Below are 18,936 nucleotides of genomic sequence, written 5' to 3'. Positions count from 1 at the left end.
GCTCTGACAGATGAGGAACCTGAGGGTCAGAGAGGCCCTGTAGTTTACCCTTGGAAATGTAGAGGAGCTGGGGTTTTTAGGAGTGGAGGGAAGAGGCCTGCCTTTGCGTACGCCTCTGCCCACCCAGCCTTCCAGTCACGCTGACCACAGTTCCTCCCACTCAGCCCCCAGGCTCTGGATCCCCACCAATGCCTGAATCCTTCACCAGGAAGGTTTGGCTGGACAGGACTCTCGCCAGATGGACTTTGGCCGGCCGGGAGCTCTGGGAGCTAGGCCTGGGGAGGCTGGGGGCAACAAGCAGAGGCCCTGAGATCCCATACATACCAGACCCCTCAGCCCCAAGGCTGCCAACAGTCTGGCCTCAGAGATACAGGCATTGGATGGAAAAGCCTGCATGCTGTACAGAACGCATCATCCATTTCCTCCCCTGTAACACGACAGTACAGCTCACATCTGTTGGGTACCAGGAGCCAATACCCCTGTGTGAATCTTTTTTTTTTTTTTTTTAAGATTTTATTTATTTATCTGACAGACAGAGATCACAAGTAGACACAGAGGCGGGGGAGGGGGGGGCGGGGAAGCAGACCTCCTGCCGAGCAGAGAGCCCGATGCTGGCTGGTCCCAGGACCCCGAGATCACAACCCCTAGTTGAAGGCTGAGGCCCAACCCACTGAGCCACACAGGCGTGTCCCTCCAACCCCTGTGGGAATCTTATGCGTAGTAATTAACTGCAATCTCTCAACGGTCCTATCAAGTCCGTTCTGTGGTCACCCCCATTTTACAGATACACAAGCTTAGACACAGAGAGGTCAGGTAACTTCCCCAGGCCACACTACCAGGGAACAACAGAGGCAGAATCTAATACCTGGAATTCTGTCCGGGAGTCTATACCCTAAAGCCCATGACAGCCCTGTCCTCACAGCAACCAGACTGAGAGGCTGGACTCTGACCATTCTCCTGATGCAGATGAAGAAGGTGAGGCTGAGAGTTTCTGCTCAGGCTCAAGTCTCACTGCTGGTCGTGATGGAGTCTGGGCCGGAAGCCTGGCTACTAAGAGGGTGCGGGGAAGGGAAGGAGGAACTAGAGGGTAAGGGTACTGGGGTAAAGGAGTGGTCCTTTCCTTCTGGGGTGCCCTCCCTCACTGCAGTGCTCCCTAGCCCCTCCTACCTGCCATCTCCAGTCTCTCCACACAGGACAGGGGAAGCCTGGAGGTGACAGCAAACCTGGCACAGGGTTGAGAAATCTGCTTTGTAAGACCGCCGCTCCCTGTAGGGTCCTACTTCAACAGCCCAGCTCCTGCCTTGTCAGCCACTTTAAGGCAGCATGGCCCAAAAAAGAGAGAACTCAAATCCTGGCCCCACCATCGCTTGGCTGTGTGACCTTGTGCAAGCTGCTTGGCCTCTCTGAGCCCTCGTTTCCTCCTTCATGAAGTAGAACGGACCTCTCTTGAGTCATTGGGCCAAAGAGGAAGTCTTGAGATTGTCGGGGAAAAAGCTGGCTAGATGTGGCTTTGCCTTATCTCAGCTGGAGCTGCAAAGCTGAGAATAACAGGAGACAGGCACCCCTACAGTCTGAGGAGAGGTGTAAGAGAACATTCTACAAAGTGGCCCATCCTCCACCTACAGTCTCAGATCAAGAAGAGAGCTTGGAAGAGTAAGGTTAGAGGCTGCAGGTTGAAGCATCCCCCATCTCATGTGAAGCCAGGCAAAATCCCCTGATTTCAGGACCTCTAGAGGACCAGGGAGTACATGGGTAGAAACATCTTCCCTGTGGAGCATGAGGGGCATAGGACTGAGACGCAGCCCCTGCCTGGACCAATCTAAAGGGATCCAAAGGCCGCCAGCATAGGCAGAGAAGAGACAGGCAGTTTGTGGTTTAAGAGGGGGGCTAGGAATATGGCTAAGCTGAGCTTGTCCTCGGCGACCCATCCAAAGAGAATTGGGATGAGGGGACTTAAGTAGAAGTGGATTGTGTGGGGTGTCGAATAAAGGCAGGTGCCTAGGGGCCTTAGGAGTGACCATGCCAGGTGGGGTGGGGGGTTCCTAAGAACACACAAAGCACCCCTGAGAGTGAGGACCTATGTGGAGGCAGCTGCCCAGAGAGAACCAGATGCCAGGTAACAGTAACACTGCCTGAAGGTCCCTTTCTTTTTTTTTATTATGTCTCATTAGCCACTGTTGAGCATAGTTTTTGATGTCGTGTTCAATGTTCAGTGATTCATTAGTTACATATAACATCCAGTGCATATCACAACGTGCGCCTCCTTAACACCCCACGAGTCCCTTTCTGCCCCCTACCGCCGTGCACCCCCCACCTTTGAGGAGCCAGGACTGGCCTGCAGGACTCACTATCAGACCTTAGCTGGGCAGTGATGCAGGTCTCCATTTGGACATAAAATCCAAATGTTGATTTAATTTTGACCAGCTGGACTTCCTAAAATACCTAAAATGAGACCTCTAATGAGGCCGAGGCCTCTAATGGAATGGCTACAAGGTCTGTGGGACATTGTTGAGGGGTGGGGAAAGACCTCCAACAGACCTCATTTAAAAGCCCTGAGGACAGAGTAAAATGGTTTCAACTTGCCCCCTCCTGCCATTGCCCAGTCCTCCTTCAGCTCCCAGCCCATCAGGTAAAGCCACTGCCTGGCATCATGGGGCCCACTGTGAGCGGCAGGCTTCCGCTGACCTGGGGGAACTCTCAGTCCCTGTCAGGGGCTGTGCCTGAGAAATTCATAGCCCGCCCATTCCCACGGTGGCCTCCCAGGAAGTCCTGAGAATGTTGACACCTTCAAACCCATGAGATGGCCTGCCTGTCCTCTGACCTCACCACACCCTCAACAGGTAAACCGCGCTGCTTACATCCACTCAGAGGAGACCCAGGCTCAACGAGGTCCATCTCAGGTCACCACTTCCATCCAGTAAGAGGCCAGTCCACATTCCTTTTGTTTGCTTACTTGATTTTTAACTGTGTAAAAATGTACATAACATAAAATTTACCATTTTAACCATTTCTAAGCGTGCAGTTCTGTGCCAATAGTATATTCACACTGCTGAGGAATCATCTCCACCATTGGTCTCCAGAACATTTTCATCTGCCTAAACTGAAATTCCATCCGCATTAAATACTGACTCCCCGTTCCCTCCTCACTTCCACTCCCAGCAGCCTCCATGCTGCTCGCTGTCTCTGGGAATTTGACTGAGATACCACACAAAAGCGGAATCCTACAGTGTGTGTCTCTCTGTCCTTTTGTGACTGCTTAATCTCATTGAGCACCATGTCCTCAGAGTTCATGCATGTGGTAGCATGTGACAGAATTTCCTCCCTTTTGAAGGCTGAATAATATTCCAGTGTCTGTATATGCCACATTTCGTTTATTCATTCATCCATATCCATCGATGGACACTTAGACCCCTTTGACCTTTTGGCTACTGTGAATAATGCTTCTGGGAATAAGGGTGCACAAATATCTCTTGGAGACACCGCTTTCAATTCTTTGGGGTACCTAACCAGAAGTGGAATTGCTAGATCCTCTGATGATCCTATTTTTAGTTTCTTGAAGAGCCACCATACTGCTTTCCAAAGCATGGATGCGCCTCGTCACATCCCCACCAGCAGTCACGTGCGTGCCAACGTCTCCACAGCCTTCCAACATTTGTCATTTTGTTTTCAATGACAGCCACGCTCAGGGCCATGAGGTGGTATCCCTTTGGTTTTGATTTGCATTTCCCTGCTGTCCAATGATGCTAAACATCATCCCAAATACTTCCTGGCCATTCCAATGTCAATGTCTTCTTTGGAGACTTACCTATCAAAGCCCTTTGCTTACTTTTGAATCTGGCTAGTTTTGGTGGTAGTTGTTGTTTTTGTTGTTGTTGAGTGGTAGGTGTTCCTTCTGTGTTTTCTAACACAGGCAATTCATAAAACTTTCTCCCGTTGTGTTGGTTGCCTTCCTTTCTTTTCTTTTTTTTTTTTTTTAAATAAACCTTTGATTAAAGTATAACATGCATTCAGAAATATGCTCAAAACACAAGGATACAACTTGATGAGTTGTCACAAAATGAGCACACCTGTGTGACTGCAAGTTCCCTTTCATTCCCCGCTTCCAGTCTCTTCCCTTCCCTTCCCTTTCCTGGGCTACGATCCCAACTTCTAATACCATAGATTAGTTTTGCCTATTTTTAAACTCTAATGAATGGAATTACAGCATGTAATTTTTCCCCTTGGCTTTTTTTGCTTTTCACTCTTGGAGTTTTTCATCATCACCATCACTGTAATTTGGTCTCATTCATTGCTATATAATCTTCCACGGGTGGGTCTGCCCCAGATTACCCTTTGACCTATTGATGGACATTTGGGCTATTGTGCCAACTTTCTGAAGCCACTGCCAGTGAAGAAACCTCTACCTGTGCCTGTCGGCACCTCCAAGCAGGCTCTGGGAGGAGGAGACGATTATGCTCCCCATCTAAGGGGAGGAACGGGAGGGTACAAGGAGAGACTGGGACCGCCTGCCAAGCCCAGAGCTGGCGTTCTGCCCAAGACTGACCAGCCTGCCCCAGCTGAGGCCGGCTCACACCCTTTCACCATCTCCTTTACATCACACTCTGTCTGTCATCTGCCTGCGCTTCCCTGGCGAGCTCCATGAGGAAGTTCAGTGTCTAGGTGTGCTGCCTGCCTGACCACACCGCCTCCTTCTCTTCTCTCCACCAGTCTGAGAGGCCTCCAGGCTGGAGGGCCTTCCTCTTCCTCGATCCTAGGCCAGCACGGGGCCTAGCCCAGCATCTGCTGTGTGGGATTCTGGTCAGGAGATCCAAGGTGGAAATCAGTGTGGTTGGGCCAGAAGCCCTGGGTGTGACAGTGCTGCCAACTCCACGTACGACCTTAGCCAAGTCACTTCACCTCCATGCCTGGGTCCCCCCTTTGTACAGCGCTGTGGTTGTGAGGTTATATAAGTTAGTCCCTGAGAAGTGCTTGGCTACGTGCCTGGGTAAGTGTCCACTGTCGTGGTGACTCTGTTTATCACCACCATTCACTGTTGTCATGGAGATGAAGGAGGCATCCATCCCTAGGTCCTACAGCTAGAGCTGGGTGTCCTCTCTGCCTGATCAATTACTCTTTTGTGTTTCTAGTCTCCTTCCAGCTTAGGGAAGTAGCACCTTCCTGATAAAATCTTCATCCCTAGCAAACTGCCCCTCTCCCTTGCGAACTGGAGCTTTGAGGCTCTCTGAACCAACAGATGGCTCCTCTCTCTCCCCAGGGCCTCAGGTCTGATTCTAAGCTTTTCAAAAAAATTAAAAAGTTTTAAAAGGTGATAGACGTCTTCAATTTAAAATGTGAAAGTCTCGAGATGAAAGCTGAAAAAAATCAAGCTTCCTCTCTCTTTCTCTCAACCCTGGGCCCTTGCCACTCAGTCTCCTCCTTTGTATATGTTTCTAGAAAGAGTCTGCCAGACAGGAATTACTCCTGCATTTACATTTCACACAAATGGAACTCTCTCCACAGACATTCTTCACTTTGCTATTATTATTTTTACAGCGAAAAAAGCAAAGCAATACCAAACCATTACTACTTTTAATTTTTTTATTTTGAAATAGTTCAAGACTCATAGAAGTTGCAAAAATAGTACAGAGAGTTCCCATGGACCTTTCACCCAGCTTCCCCCAGCTCCCTGTCCCCCCCCCCACCCCATGATAACATCTTACATAATCATAGTGCATTGTCAAGACCAGGAAATTGACCTTGGTACAATTTTATTAACTCAAAATCAGACCTTATTTGGGTTTCACCAGTTTTTACATGCAATAATTGTTTTGTTTTGTTTTGTTTTCCGGGGGATAGTTCAGTGAAATGTTATCACATGGATAGATTTTGTAACCATCAGGATATAGAATTGTTCCAGTCACCAAAAGAGACTCCCTCATGCTAACACTTTATAATCATGCCCTTCCCCAACTCTTTCCCCTCACAACCGCCACTCTCTTATCCATCACTGTAACTATGTTACTTGACAGGTGTGTATAAATGGAACCATACACTGTGTAAGCTTTGAGGATTGGCACTTTTTGCTCAGCATAATGCCCTTAAGATCAATTTGTTGTATTTATCAATAATCCATTCCTTTCTATTGCTCCGTAGTATTCCATTTAATGGAGTCCCACTTTTTGGGTATCCAGGCGCCCGTGGAAGAACATCGGGTTGTTTCCGGTTTGGGAAGATTACAAACCAAGCTACCATGAATGTTCACATACAGGTTTTTGCATGAACGTGGCTTCCTTTTTCTAGGATATGTACAATTGCTTAGGTGTATGGTAAGTGTATGCTTAACTGGGTAAGAAACCACCAGAACATTTTCCAGAGTGACTGCACCTTTTTACATTCCTATTGGCAGTGTTTAAGAGTTCCAGCTGCACTGTGTCCTTGTCAGATCTTGATACTGCTCATACTTTTTTATTTTAGTCGTTGGAATAAGTTTGTGGTGCTATCTCCTCGGAGCTTCATTTGGCATTTCCCCAATGGCTAATGATGGGGAACATGTTTTCTTACATTTATTTTCCATCTGTGGATCCTGTTTGTTGAACATATATTCTCTCTCTTTGTTGAACCATCTGTTCAAATTTTTTGCCCATTTTCTAATTGTTTTCTTACTATCGAGTTTAGAGTATTCTTTATATATTCTAGATACAAGTCCTTCTTGAAATAGAAAGTTAGCAAACACTTTCTCCTACTCTGAAGCTTGTCTTTCATCCTCTTAGCAGAGTCTTTGCAGAGCAAACACTTCTGATTTTGATGCGGTCCAATCTATCCATTTTTCTTTTTAGGGATAGTACCTTTGGCATCACTTTAATGTTTCTCGTAGATCTTTCCCTATCAGCATTTACATGCATTTACAGCATTACTTCCTTGTTATGTTTTTGTGGCCACGGGTATGCCAATAAACAAATAAAACATAACTTTATTTCACAAGTGCCTATCAGGGGACCTGACTGTTCAAACTTGTGTCATTATGAATAGTAATGCAGTAAATCACCTGAGCCTATACTGTTCTCATGCTGTGGCTTCCACATGCCTGTAGGATAGATTCTCACAAGTAGGGTTGCTGGTCAGAGGGTTCAGGCATTCGTAGTATCAGTAGTATCTTCCCCTGGCCCTCCCACGAAGATGTCTGAATGGTTAACTCTGCCCCCCACGTCTTACCAACACAGGATTTTGTCAGCTTGTTTGGTGTTTACCAATCTGAGTCATGAAGAATCATTTCTCCAGATGGTTCTAGTTTAGCTCTCTCTTTATGAGCTCTTGTGTTTTCCTTCCTGTGAATGTTCAGTTCTTCTGTGGTACTTTCCTTCTTGGCTTCTGGCTTGATTGATTAGGAGCTCACCCTTCACTTTCGGAATGGGGCAGGCTGCAGGACACAGGAACTCTCTCCCAGACAAGTCCTCATATGCTAATGGGGCTGAGACCTGGGTTCATGCTTTGCTCCTTACCCGCTGCTGTGAGTCTCACCCCAAGTGGATCAGGGTACCCATCTAGGAAATGGGGATAAGAATAGCACCTACACATAGGACTGTTAAGATTTCTGGACTAAATAGGCCTTAGAACAGTGCCTGGTCCACAGTGGGTGGTATAGAAGTATTAGTTCCATAGTTAATTCTAGTTAATAATAGTATTGGATTATATATTTGAAAGTTGCCAAGAGAATAGATCTTAAAAGTTCTTATCACAAGGGCACCTGGGTGGCTCGGTGGATTAAGTCTCTGCCTTCGGCTCAGGTCATGATCTCAGGGTCCTGGGATCGGGTCCTGGGATCAAGTCCCTCATCGGACTCTCTGCTCAGCAGGGAGCCTGCTTCCTCCTCTCTCTGTCTCTGCCTGCCTCTCTGCCTACTTGTGATCTCTCTCTCTGTCAAATAAATAAATAAAATCTTTAAAAAAAAATTCTCATCACAAGAAAACAAATTGTATCTCTATGTGGTGATGGATATTAACTAGACTTATCCCGGTGATCATTTCCCAACACATACACATATTGAATCATGTTGTACACCTGCAACTAACATAATGTTCTATGTCAGTTATATCTGAATCTTTTAAAAAAGACATGTTAGCATGTTAGCTCTTTTATTGTCATCTGAAGGAACAGGATTTCCTACAGCCCTCCTCAAAGTGGTTATCCAGCCTTCTCTGGACTCTCCCAGTGTCTGGGGGATTCCTGCCTCCCAGACAGTTTTGTTCCAACTCAGAGGTTTGCAGACAGCCACCAAATGGCTCACATTGCCAGAGGAGCCCCTGTGAAGGCTGCTTCCTCATGGTGGCTGCAACCTGTCACCTTTGATTGCTCTGTCCCTGAGGGAGATCCTACTGCCATCTCCCTCCTACATGCCCCGTGGTGTCATGGACAAGCCTATCTGGAGCTTGACCACGAACAGGGTAGGGACAGGAAATTCTGTAGTCAAAACTAGGGAAGGAACTGCTTGGATATTGTGACAGGGCCCGAGAAAGTCCCCCTGCGTGAGGGTATTGGCCTGGGTCACATCTCAACAAGAAGATCAGGGCATCCCTCCTGCCCTTGGCCTTTTTCCCTCATGAACTTCTGGGACCCTCATCCTCCGAGAGGTGAGGCAAGGGAAACCCAGGGAGGACCAGTTGGAGAAGCAGGTCAGTGTCCCCACCAAGAGCTTGGGTTTAGGCGTATTGATTTGAATCCTGGTTCTTGACTGTATGACCTTGGGAGAATCACTTCACCTCTCTGAACCATGGTTTCCTCATCTGTAATACGGTGCTGACAGAAGTCTTTGCATCCGAGAGTGGCTTTGAGTTAAACGGGATAGTGTCTGTGAAATGTTTAGCTTGTGCCTGGCCCAGAGAGGTGGTAATGGTGGTAGTCTTAGTTGTTCCTGTTGTTATTGAGGACAGGGATCTCAGGCCTTTGTAGCTACTTGTGCCCTCTACCTGGAGCACCTTCCTTACTCCTTCCACCTGACTAATCCCATCCACATTTCAGGTCTCAGCCTAACCAAGGACCCACCATGAGTTGGGTCCTACGAACCTGGTGGGGAGTAGCACACTGCCTCCCCCCACAGAACGTTTTCTGTAGCTGCTTCTTACAGGGGCCAGCCTGGGCAGGAATCAGATGACTTGGGTTCTTGTTCTACAACATCTCCCAACTTCCTGGGTGCTCAGGCAAGGCATTTCTCACAGGCCTCAGTTTACTGAACAAGGGGTCTAAGTAGAGCCCTGAACACTTTTCCCCCCTCCCCACAGTCAGCATCCTGACCATGACGGGCACACATCCTCTTTTCATGTGGTTGTTGGGCCAGAAGATTCCCAAGGTCCCCCATGACTGCCCGGAGATAGAACAAGTCTTTCTGGCATCTCCTCTCTGCTCTGCTCTGCTCTCCCAGGGGTGTCATTGGGAACAACTCAGCCTCATTGACTCATGGGGGCATCTGCACCAATTCACTCATGGGAAATTCCTCACTGCCTCTTCACCAAGGGATGGATTTCCTGGGAAGCCATTACCATGGCCACATGTTTATTAAGGAGAGCCTGCATTCCCAAGAGGTCCCAAGTATCCGAGAAGTCCTGCCTTGGGGGCTTTCTACCAGACCATGAGAGGTTGGGGTTTATGTCCCTGCTTTGCTCTTACGTGAGTTGATTCTCTTGCAGTTTTTTGTTTGTGTTGGAAGACCTGGCTCAAAGGATTGTGTTGGGGCAGGGGGAGGGCACTTATTGATTTTTATAATGGCAAGTTCTGGGCTTTCAGGCATGGCTGGAGCCAGGTCCTCAAATGATGTCCCCACTTGACAGATGAAGACACTGAGGCCTACAATTTGTCTGAGTACCTAGCAAGGAAGCCTCTTCTCTTGACTCTGATTTCCTCTGTGTTGCTTCATTCTCAGTCAGGCTTACCCTTGTTGATGGGAAGGAAGCTGCCAGCAGCTCCAGGGCACACTTAATCAGCAGACAGAGAATGCCTATTTCTCCCAAGCGTTTCAGGAGAAGTGCCACAGATGGCTGTCCCTGACCACGCTGGGGACACCCAGCCATCCCTGAACAATGGGCCGGAGGATCTAGGCTGTGAATGGTCACACATGTGGCATCCACTCACCTCTGATGCATAGTCCTTTGATGGGAGCTACCCTACTTGAGCCACCTAGAGAGCTATAGAAGGGTCTAGACACATGGGGGCTTGGCTTGGGGGTGTCCCTGGAAGCTGGAATCTTTGGGCCAACTGTGCTGGACAGTAGAGGCCTGGGGGTAGAGCAAGGAGGACTCTCCAGGCCCCATGACTGAGTTGGGTAGGAGCAGGTGGGAGGGGGTGGTCTTCCTCATCTTCTCAGAGACAGCCCAACACTGTACCATCCTCTCACATAAGTACACATAACCACACCAACTGGAGTACAGCCCCTGGCACATTTACTAGACACCTACTATGTGCCAGGCACCTAATCAGGTGCCAGACAGACATTATTTGGAATCCTTGCAACAATCCCAAGAGGGAGCAGGTATATGCCCATTTGACAGATGAGCTGAGGCTCATAGAGCTGGTTTGCCCAAGGTATAGATCTGGTAGAGGGGGTAGATCCAGACATAAAAAGGTACTTTGTAACTCAGTTTGGGCCAGGAAGAGAACTGAAGCAGCTCCAATGTAGAGAGGATTTGCAGAAGAGGGGGTTGTGGCTGGTCAAGCTGGGCTCTGGGAGTAGGGGACTCCCAGAGGTGAAGTTTTCAAGAAGGACACCCTTCAGCACAATCTGGAGGGTTTCCACTAGAGAAACTGTAGTGAGGAGGTTGAAGGGTGTGCTGAACTGCAGACACAGCGTGGACAAAGGCCCAGAGGTGTGAAACTGCAAGAAATGTGTACTAGAATGGGAACTAGAAGCTGCTGGATATTTCTGGGTAGAACACAGACAGTGGAGGGGAGAAGTTGATGCTGAATAGAGGGAGGTACCAGCTCAGAGTCCCTGGGCCTTAGAGCCCCATGGGGCTGGCCTGCAGAGCCTACCAACCACCAGGACAGTGGCAGGAGCAGCGGCACTGAGCTCATTGCTAGGACAGGAAAACCGAGGAAAAAAGAGGCCCAGGACCCAAGAGTTTGAGTGTGTGGGATTTGTGGGTCACCTTCCTGGTCTGGATGGGATAGGGAGGTCCAGCTTTTCCCTGGTGAATGGTGAATGGCAGTGAATGCCACCACCACTAATCGAGCAGCCACTATGCACCTCAGTGCCCTCACTCTCTTGACACTCTGAATACTCAGCAGAGACCCATTAAGGGGCAGGTCATTGTCCATATTGTTTAGAGGGAAAGCTGAGGTTCAGAGAGGGAAAGTAACTTGCTCTAGGGTACACAGCTGGAATAAGGCATAGTAGGACTTGAACCCAGGACTTCCTGACTCTTTCTCCTCCGGAACACCCATCTTCCCTGAGCAAGCTTTAGACCATGCTTACCTGTTGCCACTGCACCCCTGGAGATATCTTGAGAGCCTTTCACTGACAATGTTTGCTCGGTTGGCTTCTTTAAAATTACTATAGAACTAATAAATGCTCATGGTAAAAATATTAAAATAGTACAGAAGAATCCAAAATGGAAAGTGAAAAATGTCTTACCTCTCTGGCCCCGAGAGCAGACGTTGTTGGTGCCTGGCTCAGATTCTCTCAGGCCCCTTCCCCTGACTTCTTTGCGCCTTGCTTCTCTGCACTTGGCCTGTGCCTGTGATTTTCTCCAAAGGACTGTCCTTGAGTTGCTAGAGACACTGTGCCCATGTGTGCAGAGAGTTGGGAGTGTCTGGGAACTCATGACCCCTCCCCAACCTTATGAGGCCTCTGGCCCATGACTGGCAGATCGAAGAGTCAGAACAAACTCTGAGTTGTTACCTAGTTGTATAAATAACGAATGCGATATCATGTGCAGCAGGGGGAATATAATCAATAATATAGTATTAACTTTGCAGGGTGATAGACGGTAACTAGACTTGTGAGGACCATTTTGTAAAGTATATAAATATAGAGTCACTATGTATGCTGAAAACAGGATAATATTGTATGTCAATTAAACTTCAGTAAATTAAAAAAAGAAATATTGACCAACTTTTTAAAAACCATACACCTATAAGGAGTAACTTACCCTGAAGCCTTCCTGCAGGATCAGCCTGGGGCTGCCACTTTGCCTGGTCACACCCCAGTATGTTTCTCTTCTTCCTACCAATTGCCCCCTGGGAGCACTGCCATATTGAGTCACTCATACACGAATCCCGATCCCAGAGTTGACTTTTGTAGAAAACGACTACAGCAGGTTGCAAAAACAGCTCCTTTTCTTCACCTCTCCCTGTATCCATGCCTTGGCTCATCCCTTGGCAGCCTCTGTCCACTTAGATGCTGGGCTTGGCCATGTGACTTGATTTAGCCAAAGGAACATGCAAGCAGAGGCTTGAAAGCATTTTACACAATCAAGCTTGCCTACTCTTGTGCATCTGCTATTGCCATTACATGTCTAGGCTAGTGGGCTGGAGGATGAGATACATGGTACCAAACTGAACCGCTCCAGTTGTCCTCATCAAGGCCATCCTCCATCAGCCAGTAGCCAGCAGACCCCAGACATTGAGCAAGCTCAACCATGATCCGCAGAGTGGCTTGGACCTACATCTAGAGTAGTTGCCTCCAGGCTAGTGAGCAATCATTGCTTATTATTGTATGCCACTGCCAGTTTGGGGCCTATTTGTTACATGGCATCATTGCAGCAAAGCTAACTAATACACTTTCCATTCTCTCAGGTATCTTTGTGGTTGTTGGGTTACACACATGTGAAAGCATACTTCCATGCTATTCTTGCTGCAGACCACTCTTCCCCTTGATATGATCTTGGCCATCCTCCCCTTGGCACACATGGTTCCCTCTGAGTCCTTTCAAGGTGTGCATGGTCACCATTTATGTGAACATGCCAACTTATACCCAGTCCTTTACTGATAGGCATTTGGGTTTTACTGTATTTTCAGTGTAATACATGCCCCTGCATTGAGACCCTTGTGCATTCATCTTTGAGCACTTACCTAAGGACCTACATAAGGAGCACTTACATAAGGATACAGTTCTCACCGTGAACTTAAAGATCAATGGATATTTGTATTTTAAGGTTTGGTAGATACTGCTCAATTGTGATTTTCACAATCCCAAACCACCCTCCAATATTGAATCTGTCAAGGAAGGACAAAAAAAGGCCTGGGGGCTTAGGGGGCCAGGTGGAAATACAATGCAAAAGATGAGCATTCTAAGTGTTTAGAGCCTCTATCCAACCATCCACTCATTCCTTCATCCAATAAATATTTATTGAGTACCCACTATGTGCCAGGTGAAACAACTAAACTAGCAAAACATTGAGGATATTAGGTAATGATGCTACAGAGAAAAATAGGCAGGGAAAAGGAATAGAGACCACTGAAAGGCAGACAGAAGGATGAGTTGTAATCTTTAAAAATACAGCAAGGGGTCTATATCTGTTACAAAGGACCACAGATGGGTGGCTTAAATAACAGAAACTCGTTTTCTCACAGTTCTGGAGACCAGAAGTCAGATCAAGGTGTCAGCAGGGTTGTTTTCTTCTGAGGCTCCTCTCCTTAACTGGTAGATGGCCATCTTCTCTTTGTATCCTCACATCCGTCATCCCTCTGCACATATCTGTGTCCTAGTCTGCTGTTCTTATGAGGGCACCATTCCTGTTGGATTTGGGCCCACCCAAATGAGCTCATTCGAACTTAGCTAGCTCTATAAAGACCCTCTCTCCAATTATGGTCATATTGTGAGGTACTGGGGGTTAGGACTTCAACATGATTTTTTGGTGGGGGTTGGGGACAAAATTCAGCCCATAACAAGAAGGCTTCACTGTACCTGGAAGTAAGGAGTGATGATGGGACTGAGGGAATGAGGCCCTCCCTTTGGATGAGCATTCCAGAGAGAAGAGCAGAAGTGAAAACTATAATGGAAGAGCATGTCTGGTTGTTTGAGAAAGAGCAAGGAGATGAGAGCAGAGAGAAATGAGTGAAGGAGTAGAGCCCTGAGGGGTCCCAGGGAACAGATTGTTCCTGACCTCATAGGTCATGCTGGGGACTCTGATATTCATTCAAGGGAGGCTGGAGCCACAGGGGCTTCAGAGCAGAGGAGGGATGCAACCTCGCTTATGCTTTAACAGAATCCCTCCAGCTGCTGTTTGGAGGAGTTGAAGGGGGTTGTGGTTGTCATTAATGCTATTCACCAGGTGTTTTCAGTTCTTCTTATCAGTGTTGCTCTTCCCTGACCCTTTGAGGCAGGCATGACCTATGACTTGCCATGGTTAATGAAGCATGAGCAGAGTGATGTCATCACTTCCAGTGGAATAGTTGAGTATACTCAAGCTATATTCTCTCTTTCCCCTTCAGCGGTGACTGGCAGTATTCTAGAGAGTCAGAATCTAAACTGGGTGCCTCACCAACCTGGTCCCAGATGGTAGATCGTGAGGATATGAAAGAGAGCTTCTAACCAGAGGAACATGTAGCAGGAGCAAGAAATAAACCTTGGTGTTTACACCACTGAGTTAAGAGGATTGTTTGTTACCACCATATAACATAGCGGGTCCTGACGAATAGAGGAACAGGTGGAAATGAAGACACAGTGAAGTGACCGAGTTGTCCATGTGAGAGATGATGGGGCTTCAGGCACGGTGATGCCAGTGGGGATGGTAAAGACAGGTTGGACTCTGGTCATATGTTGAAGGTAGAGCCAGTAGGATTTGCTGACCGACGGGATATGGATCATGAGAGAGAAGAGTCAAGGATGACTCCAAGGTTTGTGCTCTGAGCAATAGAACGAAGTGGAGGAGCCATCAGTTAAAGTTGCACAGACCAAGGGAGGATGGAGCCATGTGGACTTGGGGAGTTCTATTTAACTGACCTAGTGGAAGAGGGGAAGAGGGCTATGTGTTGAAATAGGAGGTTTTCTGTGGAGACCTGAGATCCCTTCCCCCCTCTAAATATGGGGCTTCTGAGGAGGTGGAATTGGTGCAAACCACTGGGAATGACACCAACACACAGAAGTAGTTGGTATTATGATAAATTAATCATTAATGACTGATTCAAGGGACTCCAGTCCCGTCCATTTTTCCCCCAGTGGGAAGGGTGGCTGATGGAGGCCCAGCACAGATGGATAAATAGTCTGCCCTGACAAGGATGGATCCGACTTAGTGCTGTCCCAACTGACCGAGAGAAAGATGGCCACTCTCCATAGCCCCACAATGCTTCACAGCATCAGGGACTGCCCACGAGCTTCACACAGCCCCTGGAGGTTATTATCAGCATTCCTAGAGGAGGAAAACACTGCAGTCCAAGTAGGGAAATGACTTGACCACCTGGGAATGCAGCCTCGGGCTCCTGCCTCCACACCAGCTGCTCTCCCAGTACATCCTGTGGCCTGAGGGTCTCACACTTGGTTTCCACAAGGCCCAACCCTGAGAAGCACCGTGGTGCATCTCGGTAGTTGGCAGACTGTGGTGTGTGTGTGTGTGTGTCTGTGTGTGTCTGTGTGTGTGTGTGTGTGTGTCTGTGTGTCTGTGCGTCTGTGTGTCTTTTAAAGCAGGGGTGTGCTTGCTTTGAACTAAAACAGAACTGCTCTAGGTGGCACTGAGATGGGGCCTGTCCCACCTCTGCCCCTACCCTGCTTTCTGCTATGGCTGCTCCCAAAGGACCCTAGGGGATGAGCTGAAGATGGTGGACACACTGGAGAGTCCAGGTTAGAAGATGTGGATTTATACATCCAAAGGAAACCAAATCACCATCTCAGAGAGATCTGAAACCCCGTGTTCACTGTAACATTATTTACAATGGGCAAGGCATAGAAATGACCTAAATGTCCATCAACGGATGGATAAAGAAAACGTCACACACACACACACACACACACACACACACACACTAGAATACTATCCAGTCATAAAAAAGAATGAAATCTGTGACCACATGGATGCGCCCTTAAGGGCATTCTGCTAAAACAAAGAAGTCAGATAAAAGAGAAGGACAAATAGAGTATGATTTCATTTGTATGCAGAATCTTAAAAAAAAAAAAAAGAAAGAAAGAAAGAAAAATAAGCCTAACCAAACTCATTGAAAAAGAGCTCATACTTGTGGTTACCAGAGGCAGGGGTTGAGGGAAGGCAGAATGGGATGAAGATGTTCTAAAAGTCCAGAGTCCCAGGTGTTAGAGAAACAAGGACTAGGGACGTCACGTACGGAGTAGTAACGGTAGGTAACACTGCTCTATGGTATACTTGAAAGTTGCTAAGAGACAAAATCCTAAAACATCTCATCACAAGGAAATAATATTTTTTCCTTTTTTCTTTGTGTGACTCTCTGAAGTGATAGATGTTAACTGAACTTAGAGTGGTGATCATTTTGTAATGCATGTAAGTCAAGTCATTATGCTATACTCCTTAAACTGTATGTTAACTGTATCTAAAATTGGGGGAGGAAATGTGGATTTTTGGTTTGACTCTGCCACCACCTTGCTAGGTGAGCTTGGACAAATTCTTACCCCTCTCATTTTCAGGGATCTTTTTTTCTTTTTTCTTTTTTCTTTTTTTTCTGTGTAATGAGATACTGGACCAGAATGGTCTCTGTCCACATATATCTCGTCCTATTTAAGTGAGAGAAAATGAACTCAAATTGGTTTCAATTGTTAAAAAGGAATTTATTGATCCTTGTAATTGAACAACAACAACAAAAATATTCAAGGCTAACTTGGATTTTAGGTCCAGCTGGTTCCCGGCAGGAGTGTCTCTTTCTTCCTTTCTCAGCTCTTCCTTCCCAGGTAATGGGTTTGTACTTATGCTCTCCCCTTGGGATAGCAAACCTAGCCCCAGCAACTCCAGGGTAATATCCTACCCTTATGCAGTCCTCAAGGAAAGTGACAGCTTTTTTCCCGAACACTCAACTAAGTCCTCTGCCAGTCCACATGACAGCTAGGTGAAAACAGAGAAAAATGAGCAGGCACAGTCCTATACCAGGCAAGGGGCTTAACAAGCAAAACGTAAAAACAAATTTTACCTTCCATTCACCTCAGCTGAATGTACTTGCCCAGTGTACAACCTGGACAACTCTCCACAGCAGACCTGGCTCAAGCAAATGGTCTGGGAAGGCTCTCTTTGGCCAGGCTTGGGTCATCCTTGAACCAATGCCCATCCCTGAACCAATCACTGTGGCTTGAAGGATGTGATATTCTGACTGGCTGGACCTAAGTCTCAAGGCCTCTTTGAAGCTGGGAGCGAAATGAGCTATTAAACCACCATGGCCTGAGAGAGACTCTGATTCCTAGGTGGAAAATAGGGGGTGAGTGGAGGAGACTGTAGCCAGAAGAGGATTCTGGGTGGGCAGAGCTAACTGAGGTCCTCCAGTCTTTGAGGAAATGAGGCTGGAGCACTAGGCAGGGATGTTGCAGCAAGGATCCATGGCCAGTCCCAAGAAGGGGACGGGTGAGGGAGCAGGAACAGCTCAGTGAATGTTTGTGGACTAAAGTAGCGAGAGTTAGGACTTACAGGAGCTGCCTGGCATCTGCCCATGCTGTTTCCCTCATCCTTGAACCAGAGCACCCTAGTTCCCCACTTTGATCCTCACCCACCCCATCTCTTCCCACTATAGACCATGGCTTCCTGTATAACTACTTCTGTTTCTCTGGGCTCAGTGAAGCCTGGCCCTGGGGATGCTCCTTCAAGCTTCCAGTCCCCCACCTCTCACATGCCCCCAACTTCCATTCACCTGGCCTTGGCCATGCCTATGTGGCTGAGCTGGGAGAAAAGCAGACAGAGGAGGAGCGTGTCCTAGGTCCAGAGAGCTGTAAGGGGGCAAAGGCACCATGAGAAGGCTCACAGAGTGGGAAGACCATGGGGGTAGATCCAGGGGAGGAGCTGTCAGGGCTGTTCAGAGATGGGCAGCTGCCTGGGAGGGAGTAACCCTCACCCACCATCAACAAGAAGTGTGGAAGTAGCAGGGGAGTGTGCTGTAGAAGTGATTTTGGAGAAGTCTGAGCTTGACCAGTCTGCCGTGCATTACCAGAGGGCCCTTGTTTAAATGCAGATTCCTGAGCCCTGCCCCCAGAGATGCTAGCTCATTGGGTCTTTGAGGTGCCTGGGAATCTGCATTTAATGGCAGCTCAGGAAATTCCCATGGGAACCACTGGCCTGGGAACATCTGGGAGTTTTTCCCAGCTCTGAAGTTCTGGGAAACCATCTGTGCCTGGAGGTCAGGATTGGCCAGTGTTACCCAAGAGCTTTCTGGCCTTCCCCTTAAGGTGGGGCTCCCCAGGAAATCATGAGGATGGCATACTGTGGGAGGGAGGCTGTCTGAGCTTGGGGAGGGACCTGAGGATCAAAAGAGAATCCTGGATGGGCGGCTGGATGGGTGGAGTGAGTGTAGGTTCCCTTAATCCAGTGTTAACAACCGGGGAGGGGTGGGGACTGTTGGTGTGTGGGGACCACAGAGACTGTGAAGCCACTCATGCCTTCTGGGGACACATGTTCTAAGTTTTAAGCCTGAGTGATGCAAAGGGAAATACAGGCACAACATGGAGGGAAGTCTTGAAATCAAGTTCACAGGCTCAGCACTGTGTGGTTGAGGGCGGGAGGTGTCCCAGCTTCCTATGGGCCCAGTGGTGGCCTGTCACTGAGGATGGGGCATGGAAGGAAGCATCACGTGCATGTGACGGGAGTGGATGAGACAGGTGGGTTTTAAACAGGGAATAGCATGAGCTGAGATGTGGTTTGGCAGTGTTAGTGCAGATGTGGAAGCATCTGGAAGATGTGGAAGGCTGAAAGGCAGTAGTAACGCCAGACATGGCCGGGAAGTAAAATTCTGAGCACTTTCAGGGTCTGTTAAGGCTCAGCTGGAGCAGAGGCCTGAGACTCTCACTCTCAGAGGCAGACCTTCATATTA

This window comes from Mustela lutreola, chromosome 2 (assembly GCF_030435805.1).
Source record: "Mustela lutreola isolate mMusLut2 chromosome 2, mMusLut2.pri, whole genome shotgun sequence".
NCBI lineage: Eukaryota > Metazoa > Chordata > Mammalia > Carnivora > Mustelidae > Mustela > Mustela lutreola.
Note: the sequence above shows the minus strand (reverse complement) of the source record.